Source organism: Danio rerio, chromosome 4 (genome assembly GCF_052040795.2).
Source record: "Danio rerio strain M-AB ecotype USA chromosome 4, GRCz13ab, whole genome shotgun sequence".
Lineage (NCBI taxonomy): Eukaryota > Metazoa > Chordata > Actinopteri > Cypriniformes > Danionidae > Danio > Danio rerio.
In genome coordinates this window covers 61,515,451-61,535,000 of record NC_141024.2, presented here as the reverse complement: position 1 = coordinate 61,535,000, position 19,550 = coordinate 61,515,451, and the positions used below count along the sequence as shown (strand labels likewise).

The 19,550-nt window shown below is 36.5% G+C and overlaps 1 protein-coding gene across 3 annotated transcripts in view; it reads left to right on the top strand.

Moving 5' to 3' along the window:
- Positions 1-4,937: 4,937 nt before the first annotated feature.
- The window catches only part of LOC137491040 (uncharacterized), a 48,323-nt gene continuing 33,710 nt past the window's right edge, over positions 4,938-19,550 (top strand). The window contains exons 1-5 of one of the 3 annotated variants that reach the window (XM_087250160.1): positions 4,938-5,479; positions 5,937-6,341; positions 9,438-9,463; positions 9,606-9,775; positions 9,974-10,065. The gene's annotated coding sequence lies outside the window, so the exon portion shown is untranslated. Of the gene's footprint in view, positions 6,342-9,437; positions 9,464-9,605; positions 9,776-9,973; positions 10,066-19,550 lie in introns of those variants that run through there. The other 2 variants (XR_015484123.2, XM_087250159.1) reach the window with 2 other exon arrangements.

The window sequence follows — 19,550 nt, the reverse complement described above, 5'->3', positions numbered from 1 at the left end:
ACAGCATACTGGCATCATAGATCCTGTTTCTCATATCGAATCCCTAGTCTTCCACACTTTAGGAAACGTAAACATTCAGGACGTGCCATTAGCACAGCCTGCACTAAAAGGTGGCTGGAGATTACGAATGGCAACACAGAGTGCAAATCCAATACCACCTTGAAAAACCTGCCGTGATCCCGATTCGAACCGGGGTTGCTGCGGCTACAACACAGAGTAATAACCACTATACGATCACAGCGAGCTACGGGACAGCCACTGTGGCTCTCGTGTGGTATGTTCCTTCATGTGATATGCCCCTTTCTCTTCAGTGAGAACACACTGTTGTTTTTCTCCTCCTACCAGCACAACGCTATTCCCAAGAAACAATGGAAATGCAAACAATTGATGACTGCTGCAATTTTAAAAAGGCTGCAAATGTTCAGGCGCTGCAACATGATTGGCAACAATGTTGGAGCGAATCGCTCCGATTGGCTCTCATCTTCAACATTTGTGAAATATTGATGGACAATCCTTCAGCAGCTGGCATTGCTAATCCATTGTGCTCTTTAAATCCCATCCTCGTCGCTAATAAGTCCTGGCATTCGAGAGAGCCTGGTGCTTCTGTGGAACTTGTTTTACTCTCACTCTTTTAGCGTTTTGAAGGATGTTGTTGCAAAATTTTATTACGAAGTGGCCAAGTCCATCGAATCCCATCCTTGTCGTTCAAATGCTTTGGCGTTTGAAAGAGGCCGGTGCTTTTGTGAAAGGTGTTTTACTCGCACGCTCTTATCGTTTTAAAGAATGTTGTTGCAAAAATTCATGTCATCTTTACCGAAAAGAGCTGCAAATACATACAGAAATGCTATAGTGCAGCCCCCATCAGGAAAGGGAATATATACATGACGAGGTGGCCGAGTCCATCGAATCCCATTCTTGTCGTTCATATGGCAAAACTGAAAGTCATCTTACTGAAAATAGTTGCAGAAACATACATTTACAAATATGTGGCACAGTCCGGCCTCCACCAGAGAAAAAGGTGTAAGCGAGATGAGTTGGCAGAGTGGTTAAGGCGATGGACTGCTAGTCCATTGTGCTTTGCACACGTGTGTCTGAATCCCATCCTCGTCGCTCATATGTTCTGTCATTCGAGAGATCATGGTGTTTCTGTAGAAGTACTCTCACTCTTTTAGCGTTTTGAAGGATGTTGTTGCAAAATTTAACGTCATCTTTACCGAAAATAGCAGCAAATACATACAGAAATGTCAGATTCCAGCCCCCATCATGAAAGTGAGTACATACATGACGAGGTGGAAGAATCCATCGAATCCCATTTTTGTCGTTCAAATGCTCTGGCGTTTGAAAGAGGCCGGTGCTTCCGTGGAAGGTGTTTTACTCGCACGCTCTTATCGTTTTGAAGGATGTTGTTGCAAAATTTATTGTCATCTTTACCGAAAATAGCAGCAAATACATACAGAAATGCTGTAGTCCAGCCCCCAACAGGAAAGTGAGTACATACATGACGGGGTGGCCGAGTCCATCGAATCCCACTTTTGTCGTTCATTTGCTCTGTTGTTCATACGGCAAAACTGAAAGTCATCTGACAGAAAATAGTTGCAGAAACATACATATACAAATATGTGCCACAGTCCAGCCTCCACCAGAGAAGAAGGAAAGGCTGGATGAGGTGGCCGAGTGGTTAAGGCGATGGTCTGCTAATCCATTGTGCTCTGCACGCATGGGTTCGAATTCCATCCTCGTTGCTCATATGTTCTGGTATTTGAGAGATCATGGTGTTTCTGTATAAGTTCTCTCACTCTTTAATTGTTTTGAAGGATGTTGTTGCAAATTTTATGTCAACTTTTTCAAAAATAGCTGCAAATACAAACATATGCCATAGTCCAGCCCCCATCATGAAAGTGAGTACATACATGACAAGGTGGAAGGGTCTATCGAATCCCATCCTTGTCGTTCAAATGCTCTGGCGTTTGAAAGAGGCCGGTGCTTCCGTGGAAGGTGTTTTACTCGCACGCTTTTATCGTTTTGAAGGATGTTGTTGCAAAATTTAACGTAATCTTTACCGAAAACAGCAGCCAATATATACAGAAATGGCGTAGTCCAGCCCCCAACAGGAAAGTGAGTACATACATGACGGGGTGGCCGAGTCCATCGAATCCTATTTTTGTCGTTCATTTGCTCTGTCGTTCATATGGCAAAACTGAAAGTCATCTGACTGAAAATAGTTGCAGAAACATACATTTACAATTATGTTCCACAGTCCGGCCTCCACCAGAGAAGAAGGAAATTATGTGACGAGCTGGCTGAGTGGTTAAGGCAATGGACTGCTAATCCATTGTGCTCTGCACGCGTGGGTTCGAATCCGATCCTCGTCGCTCATATGTTCTGGCATTCAAGAGATCATTGTTTTTCTGTACTACTACTCTCACTCTTTAAGTGTTTTGAAGGATGTTGTTGCAAAATTTTATGTCAACTTTATCGAAAATAGCTGAAAATATAAACATATGCCATAGTCCAGCCCCCATCATGAAAGTGAGTACATACATGACAAGGTGGAAGGGTCTATCGAATCCCATCCTTGTCGTTCGAATGCTCTGGCGTTTGAAAGAGGCCGGTGCTTCCGTGGAAGGTGTTTTACTCGCACGCTCTTATTGTTTTGAAGGATGTTGTTGCAAAATTTAACGTCATCTTTACCAAAAACAGCAGCCAATATATACAGAAATGCCGTAGTCCAGCCCCCAACAGGAAAGTGAGAACATACACGACGGGGTGGCCGAGTCCATCGAATCCCATTTTTGTCGTTCATACGGCAAAACTGAAAGTCATCTGACCGAAAATAGTTGTAGAAACATACATTTACAATTATGTTCCACAGTCCGGCTTCCACCAGTGAAGAAGGAAAGTATGTGACGAGGTGGCCGAGTGGTTAAGGTGATGGACTGCTAATCCATTGTGCTCTGCACGCGTGGCTTCGAATCCCATCCTCGTCGCTCATGTTCTGGCATTTGAGAGATCATGGTGTTTCTGTAGAAGTACTCTCACTCTTTAAGCGTTTTGAAGGATGTTGTTGCAAAATTTTATGTCAACTTTATCGAAAATAGCTGAAAATACAAACATATGCCATAGTCCAGCCCCCATCATGAAAGTGAGTACATACATGACGAGGTGGAAGAGTCCATCGAATCCCATCCTTGTCATTCGAATGCTCTGGCGTTTGAAAGAGGCCGGTGCTTCCGTGGAAGGTGTTTTACTCGCACGCTCTTATCGTTTTGAAGGATGTTGTTGCAAAATTTAACGTCATCTTTACCGAAAATAGCAGCAAATACATACAGAAATCCTATAGTCCAGCCCATATCCGGAAAGTGAGTACATACATAACGAGGTGGCCGAGTCCATCGAATCCCATTCTTGTCGTTCTTATGCTCTGTCGTTCATATGGCAAAACTGAAAGTCATCTTACCGACAATAGTCGCAGAAACATATGTAACCCTAGTAAAATAGTTAAATAATTATTTATAATATTATTTAGAGCAGTATAATCATATTATTATTATATTTACAAGTCTTTATAAATATGATAAACGAAATAAAATTCATGTATACAAATGTAGTTTGAGGTAAAGTAACAACCAATCGTAAGAGCGGGTTGTTAGCTCCGCCCCTTCCAGCTTGCCACAGAGAGAGAGAGAGCAGAGACGAGACCGGTTGGAAGATTAATAGAGGAGCAAACTTGAACAAAAAGAATAAAATACAGTATGTTATGATTCCCAAACAGTTTAAAAGTGATTGTACTTGTACTAAATCAAGTTGTACCTGCAAAATAGTTGTTATTTAGTGTGTTTAAGAGTGTGTTGAAGTCAGACTGCATGTTGCATTGCGTTTACTGTGCGCTCACGCCATTTTGCAATCGCGTGTGTGTGAGAAGACCATAGAGTGATGTAGACATCGCAAATTTGACAGGTATGCCATTATATTAGCTCATTTTATGGTATACATGTGTGTGTATGTGTTTTATTTGTTCCAAGTGTTGTATATTTTGTATGTTTTTGAAATTATTTTGAACATATTAAACTTATTTATGAATTCTGGTCTGTGATCAGGCCAGGTTTTTTTCTGAGGACATTTTCCCAGTTTCACTGGATTCTTTGTATTGATGGCGAGCCTCCTACGTCGACCTGGAAAATTGTGAAGTACACATATTTCAATTTATCCTCATTTCACCTGATAAAGTAAGAATTTGCTAAAAAGTTAATTCCTTTATTGGACTGCGATTTTTAAATACAGCTCTAAGGACTGATTTTCTTGGAGGTAAAAATTAGAACTTTATCTGAATTGAACTGATTTCACCAATTTCAGAGTGAACAACGACACTGATTTATTTGTGTTATTTTATGGTTTCTTTTGTTTTCACTTGAATTCATTTATTGTGATTTGTGTTTGATTTAAAATAATTGTAAAGTGGGTGCACCCTGGGGTTGTGTATAAATAGTTATGTTACTGATGTAAGTATTTTTTACTAAGACAAATACGAAAAGGAAAAAATTCATACAATCTAAAGTAAAATTATTTTTGTATTTAAAACATTCAACAACAGTTTGTCTTTGGTTATTGCTCAGTTTCACCCCCACCCCCTTTTACTTACCTTGTAATCTTCTGGTTTTATTGTCTGGTCCAATAATAAATTAATATAGTACACTTGTTACACTTGGATGGGAGACCGCCTGGGAATACCAGGTGCTGTAAGCTTTTCGAAGTCCTTCATTTGGCAGCTGATACACTTCCCCGTGTCACAGCTTCGCTGCCATTATTTTTTCTCGCCTTCAAGGGCATTGTTTCTGTCGGTGCTGTGTCGATGCCAGCTGAGCTGCGCTCGGTCCCTGGTGCTCTTGACAGCCTCTCGCGCTTGCGGCCATACCACCCTGAGGGCGCTAGTGAGTAGTGTGTGTCAGGAAGTGTGTGACTGCAGTGTCAGTGTGGTGAGGAAGGCTCACCACATGTTTTTCGTTTGTTTGTTTTGCTTTTGATTTAACTTTTTTCAGCAGTTTTTCTTTTTCTTTCTTTTTGGTTTTTTCTTTTAATCCTCCCGACAGCCCGTGCTGTTTGGGAGGATTTATTTTTTTCTTTTTTTGCTTAAAATGGACGGACAACCTGGAACAGACATGGCAATGGCGGACGGTGTACGAGACAATGAAGACAATGGACTGGCTAAAGGACAACGAGATGGAAAAGGAATAAGTAAGGATTTTTCAAAAAGAAGATATTTAAAAGAAGCAACTGTGACAGTGAGTGTGGGGAATGTAAGAGATGTAAGAGCAACTGAAGTGATTAAAGCAGTGGAGAAGAAGATTGGATATGGAAAAATCTTAGCAGTGAGACCAAAACAAACAACATACTATGAAATTACGATGGAACAGGAAGAGGATACGGAGGATTTAATGGATGGATTGGACATTAATGGAATAACTTGTGAAGTTAAAAGACTGCAAAATAGAGAATATGTTGTCTCTTTCATGCACCTGCCTGTTTACATTGCTGATGATAAAATAATAGAGAAATTGGAAGGCTGGGGTGTTGTACCCATTTCAAAAATTAGAAGGCGCTGCTATCCGGGCACAACCATTGAAGACGGGACAAAGTATGTTAAAGCTTGTTTTCCAAAAGAAGTTGTTTCCCTCCCTTACAGCACAAAAATAGAAACAGAGGATGGCGCACAATATTTCAGGGTGATGCACAGCCACCAGGTGAAGACTTGTCGGCTGTGCATGAGCCCAGAACATGTGATGAAAGACTGCCCTGAATTTAAGTGCTACAAGTGTGAGGAGAGGGGGCATTTTATGAAGCACTGCAATGCAGTGGTGTGCCCAGATTGCAGAGCCATTTTAAACAAGTGTGAATGTTGGATAGAGGAGGAAGAGGAAGAGCAGCATGTGAACGGGCAGGTGCATGAAAAAGACAGCAAGGAGAATGAAGAAGACACAACAGTACGGCCAAAGGAGAAAGACATCACAAGTAAACGTACTGAAAACCAACAACAACAAAACAATGAAGAACAAGTGCAAGCACAGGAGAGGAAGGAGGAGCAGACACAGATGGAGGAAACAGAGACTATTCAATGTGAGATGGTCCAGGTGAAGGACGGAAACAAGAAGGTTGATGAACAGACAGATGCAGAAAAAGGCGACAAAACTAGTTCAAACATGGAGGAAACAACAAGTTTTAAATTTGTGGATCTAGATAATGAAGAGGATGAAGAGCGAATGGAGGTGGGAGGAAAAAAGAGTGAAGAAGAAGAAGAAACAAACTTGACCAAACCAGAGACAAGGAGAAGAAGAAGAACATTAAAGGTAACACCAAATTTACAAGCTAACAGAAGGAAACAACTTTTTAAAGAGACAGTTGACAAAAACAGATTTGAACTTTTAAGAGACTTTGGAAATGAACTGAAATGACGGGTTTTAAAAATATTTTTATTATTTTAATGCTTTTAAGATTTGTCACTTTTAATGCCAGAGGACTTTCAGATGTTAGAAAATTTGATAAAGTTATTGAAATGTGTAGGAATGAGGATGTTATTTTATTACAAGAAACAAATTGGAAAGATGAGAGAATGAATGAAATAAGAAAAATGTGGAATGGAGAAATTTTATACAGTAATGGTGATGGTAGACTAGGAAGAGGGGTTGCAGTTTTAATTAAAGAAAAAAGTGGGGTGACGTGCAAGAAAATATACAATGACAATGAAGGGAAATGTTTAGTATTTGAAATGAAGTCTGAAGAAAAAACAATAATTATGATCAATGTTCATGCACCAACAGAAGAGAAGCAAAAGGTAGAGTATTTTAACGGTTTAAATAATCTGATAAAACAACATAAAGAAGTTATTATGATGGGGGATTTTAACACTGTGTTCAGCAAATTGGAAATGGCAGAAGGAATGGTTTTTAAAAAAAATAAAGGAAGAGGGGAATTGAAATTATTAATGGAAGAAAACAATATGATTAATGTTTGGAGAGAAAGAAATGAAAAAAAGAAAGAGTACTCAAGAAGACAATTAGTGGGGAATTTTATGTGTAAAACAAGAATTGATTTTATTTTATGCACAAGGAGTATTGAGAATTTTATTGGAAATATTAAATATGCGGAGACTAGTTTAAGTGACCACAAACCAATTTTTATGCAATTAGACTGGAGTAAAGTGAAAAGAGGGCCAGGAGTGTGGATTTTAAATACAGATGTTTTAAAAAATGAAAACTATATTTAAAATATTCAAAGATTAATAGAAGAAGAAAAGAAAAATGAAATATACACAGAGGATAAAAGATTATGGTGGGAAAATGTTAAATATTTAATAAAAAAGTATACGATAAAATATTGCAAATTAATACAGAACATTAGGAGAAAGAAGGAGAGAGATGCAAAAGAGCAATTAGATATTGAGTTGAATAAGAATGAGAAAGATATACAAAAAATTAAAGAGCTTGAAGGAATAATAAAAGAGATAGAAGGAAAAAAATATGAAGGGGCAAGATTAAGAAGCAAAGCCAAACATACTGTGGAAGGAGAAAAGTGTACAAAGTTTTTCTTTAACTTGGAAAAAAGTCGAAGTAAAGCCAAAACATTTAATGAATTAAAAAGAGATGATCGTGTAGTTATAGATACAAATGAGGGAATATTGGAAGAAATTAAAAATTACTATGACAAGTTATTTAGTGCAGAGGGTGTGATAGAGGAGGACAAAGCAGACTTATTAAAACAAATAAAAACAACAGTAGGAGAGATAGAAAAAAAGGAATGTGATGAACAAATAAACGAGGAAGAAATAAAAAGAGCAATTAACGAGTTAAATAAAAGTAAAAGCAATGAATCTTGGGATGTTCGAGGCCGCGAAGGATCCACCGGTTGTATACTTCGTTACGTGGGAAGTGAAGGACGCATTTTTGAGGCTGCGTTTGAATTTTTTTTTAATGAAACAGCCTTCGGCGCGCCACGATTACGCATCGCACTTCGAATGCATCATTCGGCGGATGCAGCCTCTGAAATGAGACACAGCTTTTGTCTGCTGTGTTAAAGGTTCAGGACACCCTGGAGAACTTTTTTTTAATATATTAACAGATTTGTGTGTGTTGAACATCAGTTAAGACAAAGTTAGCACCTGTCAGCTTTAATTGTGGGGAAAACTGAATAATTTTGAGCTTTTGTCAGCTAATTTCAGCTTCCGGGTTTAAAATGATTTTTGGGGCTGGATCAAAATCGGTGACGTAGCGCAGAACTGCAAGTGCAATGATGACGCGTCGGTTTCTCATTATTATTCATAGCGGAGTTTTCTTATCCTATGAGAAGAGCCGGCTGCTTAATTATTCATCAGACCTGCCAGAGTCAAGCCCGAGCTGAGACACAGACCAACAGTTTTTAGCCGTTCATGAAGGCTCATATGCGTTTGTTTCCATGATCCACGGGGTTTGTTGCATGTTTTCCCCCGCGATCTTGTCAGGGCCGATCATACAGCAAAGCTGTTTGTGTGCTGCAAGCATTTTTGTCGGGAGAGCAGCACGAGAATTAGAGAATAGCGGACGCTGTCTTTTATCAGGAGTTCGTTCACATTCAGACACATTGCCGTGCTGCTGTGTTTGCCTAAATCCTCCAGATTACCAGCAGGGTTAACGGTTAAAATAGACAGGTCAGGAGACCTGCTGCACTGAGTCTGCTGGATACGGGGATTGAGGGAGAAGTCCTCATTTATAGGGTTTACCTGAACACACTTATCTTTATGATATAAATTGTGGTTATGTGTATATGAAATAACGAATAACAAATGTAGCAGGGCATTAAATCACTGTTCATTTCTTTGCATTTTAACTTTGTGAACTATAAACTCAAGCGTCTCCTCACGGTTTGTCTCATTTTGTGAGCTAACTGACAACAACAGTTGTTCGCTTACGTTCTCCCCTGCTGGCCACGCCCATTTATCATGCATCTTTTGAAAAAAATCTGAAGTAGACTTTAACCGAAAGTGGGGGGTGTCATGGCCCTTTAAAAATGATATAACTTGGAAAACATACTTTCCACAATGTGTTGGTGTGCCGTTGATACAAACTGGGGACTTGAAGAGCAAGTGTCATTGTAGAAATGTGTCTAAACAGTTTAATATATTTTAAGTCTAGTATGGAAAAATAATATATAACTGTTGCACTTTAGTTTTGACTGATGACATCTGTTTAGAGATAAAACAGTGATGTAGTCCACAACAATCACATTCCGGCTTAACATTTAACAGCCACAACTGTCTATTATATAGTAGTCCCCTTTTTGTTTGGGGTTACATCAACATAAATAACTTTTCAATTTAATTTAATGATTTAAAAACTCCTAAAGGCTTTACATATTTCATTACTGGATAAATATACACTATCTAACATTAATCTCGTTTTTTTTTTTTTTAGGTTGTTGGCTTAAGATGGAATCTGAGGTAATGGGGTAACACTTTTTTCTGTTATTGCTTTCTTGATAACATATACCACATTCAGGGGCTTGTTTGTTTGAGGGGGTAGTAGATTAACCAGGTTCACATAATGAATATGGCTGTGTTCCCTGTCTGTCATTGTTTTAAGATTTAGGTGTATGCAGAGTTCCAACGGAAAACCAGAACCTGCCCAACACATTCTACTCTGAGCTTGACCAACACCTTCCTAGCCTAATGACCCTGTTCAGATAGAAGGCAGCCAGAACCGGGAAGATATCAGATACTTTAAATGAAATCCTAAGAATCCATGATGAACAGGTAAAAATATTGTTGTGCATTTTATAGGCTAAAATTTTATTAAAAGTTTGAAAAATTTGATGATTCAAATGAACTTTGAACACTACACCACTAAAACATTTTGAACACTCTTTTTGTATTTGTCTGGTTTTGTATATATGATTATATAGTTTAACATTTAGAGTTCAATTATATACAGTTTTCTTTTTATCGTTATAGGAGTTCCATGATGTGCACATCAAGTGTGTCACTGTTGTTCATGCTCTGTGTATCTATGTGAGGAAATCACTGGGTTTTTAAGGACCTGCATGGTGAGTATTTAAAAAAAAACATTACATTACCACACCAAACAGTTCTTATACATACAGATGTTACTACTTCAATGTGTTCCTTGTGCCGCCATTCATGCCGCGGCGACAGCGGTACTTGATGCGCCAGCAGCATTTGACCGCTGGGTGGCACTTTAACCACAGATATTCAGCTTTGCCTTTTCACAATGCTAAACAGACTGTTCTGTAGGCGTAACTTACTGTATGTGATGTGATGTGTTCAATTAAAATATAATTTTAATTTAGTTTTTCTGGTAATAGACATGCTCTTACACTATACTATGCTGTAGAAAAGATACATGGTGAGAAGTCAAAAAGCAAATATAAGAATTAAGTTATTAGCCTTCAGTGCCCGATTAAATTGCGTTGGGGTGAAAATAATGTTTTGATTTCTTTGACTATCATGGCAATGTTATAATCTCAAATCTTAAACGTGCGCATATGAAAAACAGCAAAATAATATAGATTATCATGCCGGTAGAGCACATCACCTCACAGTTGTGAACTTGCGATCACCTCAACTTACATTTAATTTTTTTTTACCTGGTTTATTGTAAACTTATTAAGTGCAAAGAGGATTCGTTTTAGAAAATAGAATTGAAGAAATGAAAGACAACTAAAATGAAAGCACAAACATTCAGTACAAATAATTAGTCTTAAATAAATAAATAAATAAATAAATAAATAAATAAATAAATAAAGCAGTCTTTTAGTACAAATATAGAGAGATGTAGTGTTTGCTATTTTGATAGAACTAAGACTAGACATGTTCATTTATATTTTTAATTTACGTTTTTATTTACATTTTCGTTGTTGATTATATTTACGATCTCATTTTATGTTTCAATTATATTACATAATAATAAACGAATAATGAAAATAAATGAATAATGAAAATAGGACATAAATTAAGTCTGGCAGGTTTATTTTTAATAATTTAGTTTCAGTTCCGTTTTTTGTTTCAAAACGTCAATGTTCTGCTTTAAAGTATAACTGTGGTTTTGTTTTGTTTTTATTTAATGGCTCAGTATGTTTTGTATTTTAATTTCATATTCAGTCACCTTGCATATGCGTGTGAAATATAATGCCGCATAACCGCGGAAAAAGAAGAAAAGGCTGTCAGTTAAAGCTAATTAATCAAAATAAGCTATATTAAAATACAGCATTTATGTTAATACAGGCAGAGTGTGAACAAACTAAGGCTAAGATATGTGCTTGCCTTTTAATGCATTTAAAAATATTTGCGGCCTTAGGCTACAGGCAACTGGTGTATAATAATGTTTTTTGTTTTTTTGTTTTTGTATGGTAAAGGACAATGCACATTATGTTATTGATGTAAACTTAGGCTAAAACTTACCATTGATAAACGTGACCTACCTCAAGCAGATCACTTAAAGTGTAATAAAAATAATGTTGCCGCAGGACATAAATGAAGTCCCGCAAGTTTATTTTTAATAATTTAGTTTCAGTACTATTAATTTTTTTCTCAAAACGTCAATAGCACCTTCAATAATCTAAACATTAAAGATGGACCGCAAGATGTGTTGAGTGGCTATGTGGTGAAGAACAATGGCAAAGCTAAGTGTGATTATTGTAATAAACTAATAAGTTATAAAGCAGAGTCCTGACCAACAGGACTAAGCATATGCGGTTGGCTCATTCTTCACGAATATAGAATTAAAATTATGGCGCGTTAGGTTCATTGTGCATCCCGCAGGTGCCAGCAACAAGGGTTGTGCATTTGAGTTTAACTTTTTGAGCGTTATAAGCAGCTCGTTGTTAGTTTTTATTTAAATATATCGAGCCGAAACTAAGCAGCGCATTCTCTCCGCCTCCTCGTTTATAACCAGCTGGACACGCCACTGAAGCAGGAGAGACACTTCGTCGTTCATAATCTTAGCTGATGTGTCGGAGTCGAAAGAATATATCAAAGAGGAATGTTCTTTTGACAGTCCCGATATGTTCAATCTTTTTTCCTCTGTCATTTCTCTTCAGCAAATTATATTTTTAAAGCTGCTTGATTCTTTTAAAACCGAAAGCAGAGCCCGTCAATTGGTGTTTTTTCATAAGATACTCCTTTATTAATGTTTTATTTTATGAGTGTCTTTAATGTGCTTTTTAATAGTTTTATTTTATTCAAAGCAGCACCTAAAAGCGAATTTATCCTCAAAACGTGGCATGAGAGCGATGCATGTCATGTGTCGCATATTGCCTTTTTTTCTGATCTTTTTGCATAAAGGTTTTAATCAAAAGACAGGTAATTTAATTACTTTCGATGTGCTAAAATATTTGTTAAATAAATGTTATTTCAAAAAAAGCATATGCAATGTGCTCTGACAGGTAAAATCCGATTCTTTCTCTCTTTCAAGTTCAAAGCAAATTTGAATGCCAAAGGATTTTAGATATGCATATACAAGACTATGTAGTATATTAACATCAACAAATTAATAAAATAAGTAGCAAATGAGAAATAAATGACAGACAAGTTGATAAAAACAGACATTATCTCTAATTATCAAAATTGCAAGATTAAAACAGCTGAATATAGGCCTAAATAATCTAGAAAGCAACTACTGCGCGCTGATATTTATTCTTCTTTTTTTCCGAATAACGAACAATTTCAACCGCGGGGAGATACCGACAGCTTGATTTGCAGTATTTTCTAACATGTTAGAAGCGGGCAGCGGACATCAGCCAGCCGTAGAGACGGGCCGGCACAAAAAAAACATGGCTGCCGGTGGAGAAGCGGCTGTGCCCTCAGCAGCTGATTGAGACGGAGCTGCATATCCTGAGTGCACTAAATACTCCGAGATCCGGGAGAAATGCTACCCGATAATCCAACACATACAAAACAACTTTGAGTCCCTGTCGAACAGAACCCATCTTACTGGGGGAGTGTGTGTGCTGCTGTGTGTTCACCCAATACCCGCTCCTGTCTCCAACACACAAATACTGGAACTCTTTTTGTGGACTTACTTTTGATAATAGGCTACTATTATTACCTTTATCCTGTTTAATGTTATCAAAAATCTATTTTTATTATTATATTTTTATTTTTTATTCTATTTTTATTTTTATTAATCATTTTTTATTATATGTTATTTTCATATTTGTTTGCACTACTGCCCTTTTTGCACTGTCTTGTTTGTGAGACCCGCACTGCTTTGGCAAAACGAATGTACAGTTACTTGTCATGCCAATAAAGCACCTCAAATGTGAAAATAGCCTAGGCAACAAATAACAAATAGTAGTGTAATAATAACAAAAAATGCCCTTTTCATTTTCATACAATAGGCCTATGTGTGGGTTTTGACAATATGTGTTTAATTAAGCTATAAAGATCAGATGAAATGCATAGTGAAATATGAAGAAATGTCTCTTTTGCTGAAAATTTAATTAATCTATATATTTATTATTTTAAAAATCAACTCATTTTTGCCCAGAGAAAGAGGCGCGCGGCACTAGCGGACATGGGGTGCTTTTCCAAAAAAAGACGTACAGTAACTTGCAGCTGAACTATGCACAGTTTGGGGAAAAAAAGGATATAGTGATGCATGTCCCCCAAAACCCCTAGTTTCTCTGTCGCAGATCCATCATTTGAATCAGGTTAGTTATAAGTAAAACGCACATAATGATAAAGCACACCATCATCACGAGGGCAATTAAATAAACAACCTAAACATATTTTTAATTGTTTATTTATGTAATGTGAGTTTTTATAAATTTGTTCTTTAAATTATTTATAACTTAGGCTATTCTATCGTGATGACACCATAAAAGGCCTTCAATGCACTGAAATAGGTAATAGGGATACAATGAAAAGCCGATTTCACTATTGACCCTGTTTTTATTCATTGACGGCTTCCCAACGCCGCATTTCTGTTGCGCGAAAAAAAAGCTGCTGCAAATAAGCAAATTTATGACAAAACAATTTTAATAGTTTCATAGTAGTAGCTGGTGTGCTTCATCTGCGTGATTCTGATTTGACATTCTTCCGCTAAACTTGCTCTGTGTTGATGTGTAAATGGGCTATGATCTTTGCTTTTGAGGCTATCAAGGTGTAAATGAGCTATAGTTCTCTTTGCAACTTTCAATTTCGAGGTGGGGGAAGTGGGAAGAGGCAATTCAAATGTACCATCTCTAAAAAAAAGGCCGCTTACGCGGCATTTGTGTTTATTATTACCTTATTTTTATTTTATTATTATTAATTTATTCATTCATTCTTCATTCATTTTCTTTTCGGTTTAGTCCCTTTATTAGTCTGTGATCGCCACAGCGGAATGAACCGTCAACTTATCCAGCATATGTTTTACGCAGTGGATGGCAGGAGGGCCAGCTGGGGCTTCGGGACGGAGTGAAAGGAATTTGCCCCGATCTGGGAAAGATGGCTTGCCGTAATTACACTAGTTTTTCTATCGCACACATGCGCCAAACAAATAAACAAATAAATAAAAAAGGAAAAGAAAACATCTAGACTTATAGGCTGAGGTCTTTTTGCTTATAATCGCCCTTATGTTTCCGTTTTAAATGTAAGGCTGTTGCATAGAATAATACAATTTTAATTTATAAGTGATTTTGCTGCGTCCCCCTTGATGTTTCAATAACGCATAATAATCTACACACCATATTAAAGACACAGCAGACATAAAGGTTGTGTGTGAGAGACCGAGCAAATGAGCGCTCTCTTCACAGCTCTGTGGATGCTGCTAGCGGCTTCTTTCTTTTTGTTATTTATTTTGCAGATAATACACTATATGAATACAACAGAAAGACATAAAACTTTACAAATTACCTTTTGTAGACTCAAAACAAGTGTCATATATTGATAAGCCTAAGCCACATTGAAATATAATTTAAAGAATTACATTATCGGATATAATAAAATCGCATTAAATAAACAAACCAATATAAAACAAGCAAAAGCAAGCTATAACAGTTTAGGTAGGCCTATACATAAAAAAACCGTTAAAGCCAAATCAAACTTTTATTTTCAAGATATTTTCTTTTAAAAGATTTTAGATATTTTCTAAAAACAATAAACACCAGAGAAGGTTTAGAATATTATTTATAAAGTATTTGGATATGATGACAATAATCAAATCGTGCAAACAGAGCATTTTTGGGAACACGTTTCAGGTCTCTCCAGTGCATTTGGGCTGAATGTTTGACTGTGTCTAAATGAGGATGTTATAAAATACATTTTCTACCGAGTTATTAACGGATGCACGATGCCAACAGTCGGGGGACGTTCTAGGGGCTGGGTTTGCGTTACGCGCTGCGAGCTATAGGCCGACAGTGGAAATGCGACATGACTTCGGTCTCACGATGCCCATTAACACCTGAAAGACAAGCTTTTGGTTATGAGATGGGGGAAGGGGTATGTCTCCTCCCTCAAGTGTTTTCCACAAACATGGTTACACAAAATCCAAAACTCCCGAGGACGGATGGCGTAACCGTAGCAAAACCTATGCGTTTTAAAACCAAACCGCAAATGGGGCCTTATGAAAATGAATGTTTCTATGCACAACAACTTCTGGACTGAACTACTTGTTATTTAAAATATCTGTATTACGCTCTAGCATTCGCCAAAACGAATATATTTGTACGTAAAAACACAGAACCTAGCCTAGCTGAATAGGGTGTTGCCTGCTGAGCCATGACTGCAGCAGACAATTCCGCACGACCATAAAGCCTTCACCCGACAGTTATTTTCTAATATTCACAACGCGAGCCACAACAATAGACATGCCATGCCCATCATCCTTACAGACAACTTCGCTTTAAACTGTATTAAGGTCCCATTTACACTGCACAGCAGTTTTATATAAAACGTTAATGATACATATAACAGGCTACATTTTGATGGTGAAATAACCTTTTAAACGATGGCTTTTTATTTCAGTATTCAAACATTAAATAACGAATGCATCAAGTGAAATAACGAATATGCAAAAACACATGTATATAAATATAAAGGACTATTATAATTAGCAAAATGCTGCTCTATTTATCTTTGTATTTTTATAATTTTATTATTGTTATTTTTAATATTTTGAATTAATTAAAGCTATAGACAAATACTGCTTGACATTTTAGAAAATGTTTTGCGTATACCCAGTACCGAGAACAAACAAACAAAAGCACATGGCTTGTTAATCAATTTAATCAAGCTCTAGCCATGAATAAAATAATAGACTATTTTATTATTTTAATATTTTAGACGACGGGTTAGTAATTATATTATAAATGGTTATGTTCAGATCAATGAAATAATAACTTTAATAATTCTGCTTTGCATTTTTCTATGCATTACTAACATCACTAAACCATACATTTGTTTTATAAGTTAACCAAATATTTGCAGAGATTCAGCAGTTTTTTTTCTGACGCGTCAAATTCAAATACAAAACATACTGAGCCATTAAGTAAAAAAACAAAACAAAACAACAGTTATAGCTACTTTAAATGTACGAAAACGAAAATGTAAGTAAAAACAGAAATAAAAACATAAATGAAAATGTCTTGTCTTAGTCCTGTCAAAATAGCAAACACTGAACATCTCTCTATATTTAGGTTAAAAGACTGCTTTATTTATTTATTTATTTATTTAAGACTACTTATTTGTACTGAATGTTTATGCTTTCATTTTAGTTGCAAAAAGATCAGAAATTGATCTCGCACGCGCAGGGAAAAAAGGCAATTATGCCACACATGACTTGCATCGCTCTCATGCCAAGTTTTGAGGATAAATTCGCATTTAGATGCTGCTTGAAATAAAATAAAACTATCAAAAAGCACATTAAAGACTTTAATAAAAAATTAAAACATTCATAAAGGAGTATCTTATGGAAAAACACCACGGGCTCTGCTTTCGGTTTTAAAAGAATCAAGCAGCTTTAAAAAATATCTAATTTGCTGAAGAGAAATGACACGAAAATAAAAAGATTAAACATATCGGGACTGTTAAAAGAAAATTCCTCTTTGATATATTCTTTCGACTCCGATACATCAGCTAAGATTATGAATGACGGAGTGTCTCTCCTGCTTCAGCAGCGTGTCCCGCTGGTTAAACGATGAGGCGGAGAGAATGCGCTGCTTAGTGAACCTAACGCGCCATTATTTTAATTCTATATTCGTGAAGAATGAGCCAACCGCATATGCTTAGTCCTGTTGGTCGGGACTCTGCTTTATAACTTAGTTTATTACAATAATCACACTTAGCTTTGCCATCATTCTTCACATGTTGCCACTCGGCACATCTTGCGCTCCATCTTTAAACAAATGTTTACATTATTGAGGTGCTCTCCGGCGGCGAAGTTTCTGGCAGAGTAGCGAGTGAAAAAATGTGCTTGCAGAAATTGGAATCAAAATTTAAATTATATATAACAAGCATCGTATTCTTTCTAATCCTCGCCCAGTTTTAATACAAGTTGTTTTTATATTTGTGGCTGTGAAGTTTATTAAGAATATATATATATAGCCTACTTTATTTTTTTATACTTTAAGTGATCTGCTTGAGGTAGGTCACGTTTATCAATGGTAAGTTTTAGCCTAAGTTTACATCAATAACATAATGTGTATTGTCCTTTACCATACAAAAAAAAAAAAAAAAAAAAACAAGAAAAAAAAACATTATTATACATAGTTGCCTTTAGCCTATAAAAAGGCCGCAAATGCATTAAAAGGCAAGCGCATATCTTAGCCTTGAGTTTGTTCACACTCTGCCTGTATTAACATAAATGCTGTATTTTAATATAGCTTATTTTGATGAATTAGCTCTTACCTTTGACAGCTTTTTCTTCTTTTTCCGCGGTTATGCGGCATTATATTTCACACACATTTGCAAGGTGACTAAATATGTAGTTAAAATACAAAACATACTGAGCCATAAGTAAAAAAAACAAAAAAACAAAAAACAACAGTTATAGCTACTTTAAAGGAGAACATTGACGTTTTGAAAAAAAAAAAAAAAACTGAACAGAACTGAAACTAAATTATTAAAAATAAACCTGCAAGACTTAATTTATGTCCTGCGGCAAAAATATTTTTATTATACTTTTAGTGATCTGCTTAAGGTAGGTCAATTTATTTTTCTCAGTGTTTCACGTACTGTACGGCAATGTCTTTAAATAAATAATTTATTTAGGCCTATTTTCATTATTCATTTATTTTCATTATTCGTTTATTATTCGTGTATGTACAATTGTTGAGACATAAATGAGATAGTAAAATATAATCAATAACGAAAATGGAAATAAAAACAGAAATAAAACATAAATGAAAATGTCTTGTCTTAGTCCTATCAAAATAGCAAACACTGAACATCTTTCTATATTTAGGCTGCTTTATTTATTTATTTATTTATTTATTTATTTAAGACTACTTATTTGTACTAAATGTTTGTGCTTTCATTTTAGTTGTCTTTTACTTCTTCAATTCTATTTTCCAAAACGAATCCTCTTTGCACTTAAAAAGTTTACAATAAAGCGTGTTAACAAATTTTAAATGATTAATGAAGGAATTATAATGCTTTGACTTATTGTTTAATATCATTTACAAGCACAGTAGCTGTATGGGCTATTTCTGTCCGTTCGCATCCCGTCCCTTTGCCCCCCCTGGCGGCTCATTCACAAACTGCGGTCATACACTAAAAACAGAGCGGCACCTATTTCAAACGGCGGCGGTACCAGCCGCGGCGTTAATAGCCACTTTGAACTCTCACCTACTGTACATATGTTTAATTGAAACATTTGCATTCATTTTTAATTAACGTAATATGCTTTTTAAGAACAACATCCACATAATAATAGTAATATCAATATAATTGCCTGTGTTACGTCAGTAAAATTTCAATAAGAGCGCAGCTGATTGGCTCCGCTAAAACCGACACTGATTGGATATTGTGTTACACAGATCGTGTGTTCGAATCCAGCACGCAAAAAATGACATTTACAAATGACATGCAATATGCAACTAAAATACCACATTATGCACAGTCACAAAGCCGCGAACACTACTGCAAGCGAAATTTGTCCCATTTTTCCGTGTTTTTGCGGCTTGTTCGCTTGCGAGTGAGCGAGAAGATTAGACCCCTTCCTATGCTAAGCGAGCGCTCTACCATTTGAGCTAATTCCCCTCAGAAAAATTCAAATTGGTAGTTTTTGGCGTGGTCAAAAAAAAAAAAAAAAGATCACATCTGCTCTGTAATGGCCTCTTTGCCCTGCCCGCCGTTTAGTCGTCAAATTGCCTGGAATAGTGCGCTTTTCTTTTAAAGCCCTACCTATTCCTGCACCAGTAAACGTGTGAGGAGCCCTGCATGCCGAATGACTCAGAATGACTCAGTTACTCAGAAATCAATGCACATTGGCACCACCTTGGATTGACATTCTGCTACTTTCCTGCAAGGCCGTTTTTTTTTTTAATTCATTCCCTACAGCTCTGACAGCACCACACAACAAGCTTGAGGT